This window comes from Rattus norvegicus, chromosome 1, assembly GCF_036323735.1.
Source record: "Rattus norvegicus strain BN/NHsdMcwi chromosome 1, GRCr8, whole genome shotgun sequence".
NCBI classification, from domain to species: domain Eukaryota; kingdom Metazoa; phylum Chordata; class Mammalia; order Rodentia; family Muridae; genus Rattus; species Rattus norvegicus.
Genome location: NC_086019.1, coordinates 173,961,775 through 173,970,181, shown reverse-complemented (window position 1 = coordinate 173,970,181; position 8,407 = coordinate 173,961,775). Strand labels below are relative to the sequence as shown.

General features: G+C 42.0%; 1 protein-coding gene across 13 annotated transcripts in view; it reads left to right on the top strand.

Moving 5' to 3' along the window:
* The window catches only part of Sbf2 (SET binding factor 2), a 366,952-nt gene that overhangs the window by 184,408 nt on the left and 174,137 nt on the right, over positions 1-8,407 (top strand).

Below are 8,407 nucleotides of genomic sequence, written 5' to 3'. Positions count from 1 at the left end.
AGTCCTAGGTATTGGGATCTTTAGTCCCTAGTTGGTAGTGGCGTTTGGGGCGCTTCGGGAAGCGCTGCCTGCCTAGAAGTCTGTCACGAGCTTTGGGTGCCCTCCTTTGCTTCTTATTGCTGTGATAAAGGTCACGGAAGGCATCTTGGGAAGAAAAAGTTTACTTTTGCTTACAGTTGCAATCTGTCAGGACGGGAAGTCAGGGCAGGAACTCAAAGCAGGAACTGAAGCAGAGGGCATGGAAGAACATTACTTACTGGCTTCCTCTCCATGGCTTGTTCAGTTCGCTTTCTTTTTTTTTTTTTTTTTTTTTTTTTTTTTTTTTTTTTTTTTTTTTATTAACTTGAGTATTTCTTATATACATTTCAAGTGTTATTCCCTTTCCCGGTTTCCGGGCAAAATCCCCCTCCCCCCTCCCCTTCCTTATGGGTGTTCCCCTCCCAACCCTCCCCCCATTGCCGCCCTCCCCCCATAGTCTAGTTCACTGGGGGTTCAGTCTTAGCAGGACCCAGGGCTTCCCCTTCCACTGGTGCTCTTACTAGGATATTCATTGCTACCTATGGGGTCAGAGTCCAGGGTCAGTCCATATATAGTCTTTAGGTAGTGGCTTAGTCCCTGGAAGCTCTGGTTGCTTGACATTGTTGTACTTTTGGGGTCTCGAGCCCCTTCAAGCTCTTCCAGTTCTTTCTCTGATTCCTTCAACGGGGGACCTATTCTCAGCTCATTGGTTTGCTGCTGGCATTCGCCTCTGTATTTGCTGTATTCTGGCTGTGTCTCTCAGGAGCGATCTACATCCGGCTCCTGTCGGTCTGCACTTCTTTGCTTCATCCATCTTGTCCAATTGGGTGGCTGTATATGTATGGGCCACCTGTGGGGCAGGCTCTGAATGGGTGTTCCTTCAGTCTCTGTTTTAATCTTTGCCTCTCCCTTCCCAGCCAAGGGTATTCTTTTTCCTCATTTAAAGAAGGAGTGAAGCATTCACATTTTGATCATCCGTCTTGAGTTTCGTTTGTTCTAGGGATCTAGGGTAATTCAAGCATTTGGGCTAATAGCCACTTATCAATGAGTGCATACCATGTATGTCTTTCTGTGATTGGGTTAGCTCACTCAGGATGATATTTTCCAGTTCCAACCATTTGCCTACGAATTTCATAGACTCGTTGTTTTTGATAGCTGAGTAATATTCCATTGTGTAGATGTACCACATTTTCTGTATCCATTCCTCTGTTGAAGGGCATCTCGGTTCTTTCCATTTTCTGGCTATTATAAATAAGGCTGCGATGAACATAGTGGAGCACGTGTCTCTTTTATATGTTGAGGCATCTTTTGGGTATATGCCCAAGAGAGGTATAGCTGGATCCTCAGGCAGTTCAATGTCCAATTTTCTGAGGAACCTCCAGACTGATTTCCAGAATGGTTTTACCAGTCTGCAATCCCACCAACAATGGAGGAGTGTTCCTCTTTCTCCACATCCTCGCCAGCATCTGCTGTCACCTGAGTTTTTGATCTTAGCCATTCTCACTGGTGTGAGGTGAAATCTCAGGGTTGTTTTGATTTGCATTTCCCTTATGACTAAAGATGTTGAACATTTCTTTAGGTGTTTCTCAGCCATTCGGCATTCCTCAGCTGTGAATTCTTTGTTCAGCTCTGAACCCCATTTTTTAATAGGGTTATTTGTTTCCCTGCGGTCTAACTTCTTGAGTTCTTTGTATATTTTGGATATAAGGCCTCTATCTGTTGTAGGATTGGTAAAGATCTTTTCCCAATCTGTTGGTTGCCGTTTTGTCCTAACCACCGTGTCCTTTGCCTTACAGAAGCTTTGCAGTTTTATGAGATCCCATTTGTCGATTCTTGATCTTAGAGCATAAGCCATTGGTGTTTTGTTCAGGAAATTTTTTCCAGTGCCCATGTGTTCCAGATGCTTCCCTAGTTTTTCTTCTATTAGTTTGAGTGTGTCTGGTTTGATGTGGAGGTCCTTGATCCACTTGGACTTAAGCTTTGTACAGGGTGATAAGCATGGATCGATCTGCATTCTTCTACATGTTGCCCTCCAGTTGAACCAGCACCATTTGCTGAAAATGCTATCTTTTTTCCATTGGATGGTTTTGGCTCCTTTGTCAAAAATCAAGTGACCATAGGTGTGTGGGTTCATTTCTGGGTCTTCAATTCTATTCCATTGGTCTATCTGTCTGTCTCTGTACCAATACCATGCAGTTTTTATCACTATTGCTCTGTAATACTGCTTGAGTTCAGGGATAGTGATTCCCCCTGAAGTCCTTTTATTGTTGAGGATAGCTTTAGCTATCCTGGGTTTTTTGTTATTCCAGATGAATTTGCAAATTGTTCTGTCTAACTCTTTGAAGAATTGGATTGGTATTTTGATGGGGATTGCATTGAATCTGTAGATTGCTTTTGGTAAAATGGCCATTTTTACTATATTAATCCTGCCAATCCATGAGCATGGGAGATCTTTCCATCTTCTGAGGTCTTCTTCAATTTCTTTCCTCAGTGTCTTGAAGTTCTTATTGTACAGATCTTTTACTTGCTTGGTTAAAGTCACACCGAGGTACTTTATATTATTTGGGTCTATTATGAAGGGTGTCGTTTCCCTAATTTCTTTCTCGGCTTGTTTCTCTTTTGTATAGAGGAAGGCAACTGATTTATTTGAGTTAATTTTATACCCAGCCACTTTGCTGAAGTTGTTTATCAGCTTTAGTAGTTCTCTGGTGGAACTTTTGGGATCACTTAAATATACTATCATGTCATCTGCAAATAGTGATATTTTGACTTCTTCTTTTCCGATCTATATCCCCTTGATCTCCTTTTGTTGTCTGATTGCTCTGGCTAGAACTTCAAGAACTATATTGAATAAGTAGGGAGAGAGTGGGCAGCCTTGTCTAGTCCCTGATTTTAGTGGGATTGCTTCGAGTTTCTCTCCATTTACTTTAATGTTAGCAACTGGTTTGCTGTATATGGCTTTTACTATGTTTAGGTATGGGCCTTGAATTCCTATTCTTTCCAGGACTTTTATCATGAAGGGGTGTTGAATTTTGTCAAATGCTTTCTCAGCATCTAATGAAATGATCATGTGGTTTTGTTCTTTCAGTTTGTTTATATGATGGATCACGTTGATGGTTTTCCGTATATTAAACCATCCCTGCATGCCTGGGATGAAGCCTACTTGATCATGGTGGATGATTGCTTTGATGTGCTCTTGAATTCGGTTTGCCAGAATTTTATTGAGTATTTTTGCGTCGATATTCATAAGGGAAATTGGTCTGAAGTTCTCTTTCTTTGTTGTGTCTTTGTGTGGTTTAGGTATAAGAGTAATTGTGGCTTCGTAGAAGGAATTCGGTAGTGCTCCATCTGTTTCAATTTTGTGGAATAGTTTGGATAATATTGGTATGAGGTCTTCTATGAAGGTTTGATAGAATTCTGCACTAAACCCGTCTGGACCTGGGCTCTTTTTGGTTGGAAGACCTTTAATGACTGCTTCTATTTCCTTAGGAGTTATGGGGTTGTTTAACTGGTTTATCTGTTCCTGATTTAACTTCGATACCTGGTATCTGTCTAGGAAATTGTCCATTTCCTGAAGATTTTCAAATTTTGTTGAATATAGGTTTTTATAGTAAGATCTGATGATTTTTTGAATTTCCTCTGAATCTGTAGTTATGTCTCCCTTTTCATTTCTAATTTTGTTAATTTGGACGCACTCTCTGTGTCCTCTCGTTAGTCTGGCTAAGGGTTTATCTATCTTGTTGATTTTCTCAAAGAACCAACTTTTGGTTCTGTTGATTCTTTCTATGGTCCTTTTTGTTTCTACTTGGTTGATTTCAGCTCTGAGTTTGATTATTTCCTGCCTTCTACTCCTCCTGGGTGTATTTGCTTCTTTTTGTTCTAGAGCTTTTAGGTGTGCTGTCAAGCTGCTGACATATGCTCTTTCCTGTTTCTTTCTGCAGGCACTCAGCGCTATGAGTTTTCCTCTTAGCACAGCTTTCATTGTGTCCCATAAGTTTGAGTATGTTGTATCTTCATTTTCATTAAATTCTAAAAAGTTTTTAATTTCTTTCTTTATTTCTTCCTTGACCAGGTTATCATTGAGTAGAGCATTGTTCAATTTCCACGTATATGTGGGCATTCTTCCCTTATTGTTATTGAAGACCAGTTTTAGGCCGTGGTGGTCCGATAGCATGCATGGGATTATCTCTATCTTTCTGTACCTGTTGAGGCCCGTTTTTTGACCAATTATATGGTCAATTTTGGAGAAAGTACCATGAGGAGCTGAGAAGAAGGTATATCCTTTTGCTTTAGGATAGAATGTTCTATAAATATCCGTTAAGTCCATTTGGCTCATGACTTCTCTTAGTCTGTCGACATCACTGTTTAATTTCTGTTTCCATGATCTGTCCATTGATGAGAGTGGGGTGTTGAAGTCTCCCACTATTATTGTGTGAGGTGCAATGTGTGTTTTGAGCTTTAGTAAGGTTTCTTTTACGTATGTAGGTGCCCTTGTATTTGGGGCATAGATATTTAGGATTGAGAGTTCATCTTGGTGGATTTTTCCTTTGATGAATATGAAGTGTCCTTCCTTATCTTTTTTGATGACTTTTAGTTGGAAATTGATTTTATTTGATATTAGAATGGCTACTCCAGCTTGCTTCTTCTGACCATTTGCTTGGAAAGTTGTTTTCCAGCCTTTCACTCTGAGGTAGTGTCTGTCTTTGTCTCTGAGGTGTGTTTCCTGTAGGCAGCAGAATGCAGGGTCCTCATTGCGTATCCAGTTTGTTAATCTATGTCTTTTTATTGGGGAGTTGAGGCCATTGATATTGAGAGATATTAAGGAATAGTGATTATTGCTTCCCTTTATATTCATATTTGGATGTGAGGTTATGTTTGTGTGCTTTCATTCTCTTTGTTTTGTTGCCAAGACGATTAGTTTCTTGCTTCTTCTCGGGTATAGCTTGCCTCCTTATGTTGGGCTTTACCATTTATTATCCTTCGTAGTGCTGGATTTGTAGAAAGATATTGTGTAAATTTGGTTTTGTCATGGAATATCTTGGTTTCTCCATCAATGTTAATTGAGAGTTTTGCTGGATACAGTAACCTGGGCTGGCATTTGTGTTCTCTTAGGGTCTGTATGACATCAGTCCAGGATCTTCTGGCCTTCATAGTTTCTGGCGAGAAGTCTGGTGTGATTCTGATAGGTCTCCCTTTATATGTTACTTGACCTTTTTCCCTTACTGCTTTTAATATTCTTTCTTTATTTTGTGCGTTTGGTGTTTTGACAATTATGTGACGGAAGGTGTTTCTTTTCTGGTCCAATCTATTTGGAGTTCTGTAGGCTTCTTGTATGTCTATGGGTATCTCTTTTTTTAGGTTAGGGAAGTTTTCTTCTATGATTTTGTTGAAGATATTTACTGGTCCTTTGAGCTGGGAGTCTTCACTCTCTTCTATACCTATTATCCTTAGGTTTGATCTTCTCATTGAGTCCTGGATTTCCTGTATGTTTTGTTCCAGTAGCTTTTTCCGCTTTACATTATCTTTGACAGTTGAGTCAATGATTTCTATGGAATCTTCTGCTCCTGAGATTCTCTCTTCCATCTCTTGAATTCTGTTGGTGAGGCTTGTATCTACAGCTCCTTGTCTCTTCTTTTGGTTTTCTATATCCAGGGTTGTTTCCATGTGTTCTTTCTTGATTGCTTCTATTTCCATTTTTAATTCCTTCAACTGTTTGATTGTGTTTTCCTGGAATTCTTTCAGGGATTTTTGCGATTCCTCTCTGTAGGCTTTTACTTGTTTATTAATGTTTTCCTGTGCTTCCCTAAGTGTGTTCATGTCTTTCTTGAAGTCCTCCAGCATCATGATCAAATATGATTTTGTAACTAGATCTTGCTTTTCTGGTGTGTTTGGATATTCCATGTTTGTTTTGGTGGGAGAATTGGGCTCCGATGATGGCATGTAGTCTTGGTTTCTGTTGCTTGGGTTCCTGCGCTTGCCTCTCGCCATCAGATTATCTCTAGTGTTACTTTGTTCTGCTATTTCTGACAGTGGCTAGACTGTCCTATAAGCCTGTGTGACAGGAGTGCTGTAGACCTGTTTTCCTCTCTTTCAGTCAGTTATGGGGACAGAGTGTTCTGCTTTCTGGCGTGTAGTTTTTCCTCTCTACAGGTCTTCAGCTGTTCCTGTGGGCCTGTGTCTTGAGTTCACCAGGCAGCTTTCTTGCAGCAGAAAATTTGGTCTTACCTGTGGTCCCGAGGCTCAGGTTCGCTCGTGGGGTGCTGCCCACGGGCTCTCTGCAGCGGCAGCAACCAGGAAGACCTGTGCTGCCCCTTCCGGGAACTTCAGTGCACCAGGGTTCCAGATGGTCTTTGGCTTTTTCCTCTGGCGTCCGAGATGTGTGTGCAGGGAGCAGTCACTTCTGGTTTCCCAGGCTTGTCTGCCTCTCTGAAGGTTTAGCTCTCCCTCCCACGGGATTTGGGTGCAGAGAACTGTTTATCCGGTCTGTTTCTTTCAGGTTCCGGCGGTGTCTCAGGCACAGGGGTCCTGCCGCTCCTGGGCCCTTCCCCACGGGAGCCCAGAGGCCTTATACAGTTTCCTCTTGGGCCAGGGATGTGGGCAGGGGTGAGCAGTGTTGGTGGTCTCTTCCGCTCTGCAGCCTCAGGAGTGCCCACCTGACCAGGCGGTTGGGTCTCTCTCTCACCGGGTCTGGGAGCAGAGAGCTGCTGCGGGCCGGGATCCGCGGGTGTGGGACTTCTGGTAAACACAGACCGTGCCAGGTCCTAGAGAAATTCTGCTTTCCTGTGTCCCAAGCTCACCAGGCAGCTTTCTTGCAGCAGAAAATTTGGTCTTACCTGTGGTCCCGAGGCTCAGGTTCGCTCGTGGGGTGCTCCCCACGGGCTCTCTGCAGAGGCAGCAACCAGGAAGACCTGTGCCGCCCCTTCCGGGAGCTTCAGTGCACCAGGGTTCCAGATGGTCTTTGGCTTTTTCCTCTGGCGTCCCAGATGTGTGTGCCGGGAGCAGTCACTTCTGGTTTCCCAGGCTTGTCTGCCTCTCTGAAGGTTTAGCTCTCCCTCCCACGGGATTTGGGTGCAGAGAACTGTTTATCCGGTCCGAACATTTCTTTAGGTGTTTCTCAGCCATTCGATAATCCTCAGGTGAGAATGTTTTGTTTGACTCTGTACTCCATTTTTTAATAGGGTTATTTGGCTCTCTGGAGTCTTAACTTCTTGAGTTCTTTCTATATTTTGGGTTTTAGCCCTCTATCAGATGTAGGATTGGTAAAGGTCTTTTCCCAATCTGTTAGTTGCCGTTTTGTCCTAATGACAGTGTCCTTTGCCTTACAGAAGCTTTGCAGTTATATGAGGTCCCATTTGTCGATTCTTGATCTTAGAGCATAAGCCATTGTTCTTTTGTTCAGGAAATTTCCCCCAGTGTCCATGTGATCGAGATTCTTCCCCACTTTTTCTTCTATTAGTTTGAGTGTGTCTGGTTTGATGTGGAGGTCCTTGATCCACTTGGACTTCAGCTTTGTACAGGGTGATAAGAATGGATCGATCTGCATTCTTCTACATGATGACCTCCAGTTGAACCAGCACCATTTGCTGAAAATGCTGTCTTTTTTCCATTGGATGGTTTGGGCTCCTTTGTCAAAAATCAAGTGACCATAAGTGTGTGGGTTCATTTCTGGGTCTTCAACTCTATTCCACTGATCTACCTGCCTGTTTCTGTACCAATACCATGCAGTTTTTATCACTATTGCTCTATAATACTGCTTGAGGTCAGGGATGGTGATTCCCCCAGAAGTTCTTTTATTGTTGAGTATAGTTTTTGCTATCCTGAGTTTTTTGTTATTCCAAATGAATTTGCAAATTGCTCTTTCTGACTCTATGAAGAATTGAGTTGAAATTTTGATGGGGATTGCATTGAATCTGTAGACTGCTTTAGGCAAAATGGCAATTTTTTACTATATTAATCCTGCCAATCCATGAGCATGGGAGATCTTTCCATCTTCTGAGGTCTTCTTCAGAATCTTTGTTCAGAGACTTGATGTTCTTGTCATACAGATCTTCCACTTGCTGGTTAGAGTCACACCAAGATATTTTATGTTATTTGTGACTATTATGAAGGGTGTCATTGCCCTCATTTCTTTCTCAACCTGTTTATACTTTGAGTAGAGGAAGGCTACTGATTTGTTTGAGTTAATTTTATACCCAGTCATTTTGCTGAAGGTGTTTATCAGGTTTAGGAGTTCTCTGGTGGAACTTTTGGGGTCACTTAAGTATACTATCATATCACCTGCAAATAGTGATATTTTGACTTCTTCCTTTCCAATTTGTATCCCTTTGTCCTCCTTTTGTTGTCTGATTGCTCTGGCTAGAACTTCGAGTACTATATTGAATAGGTAGGG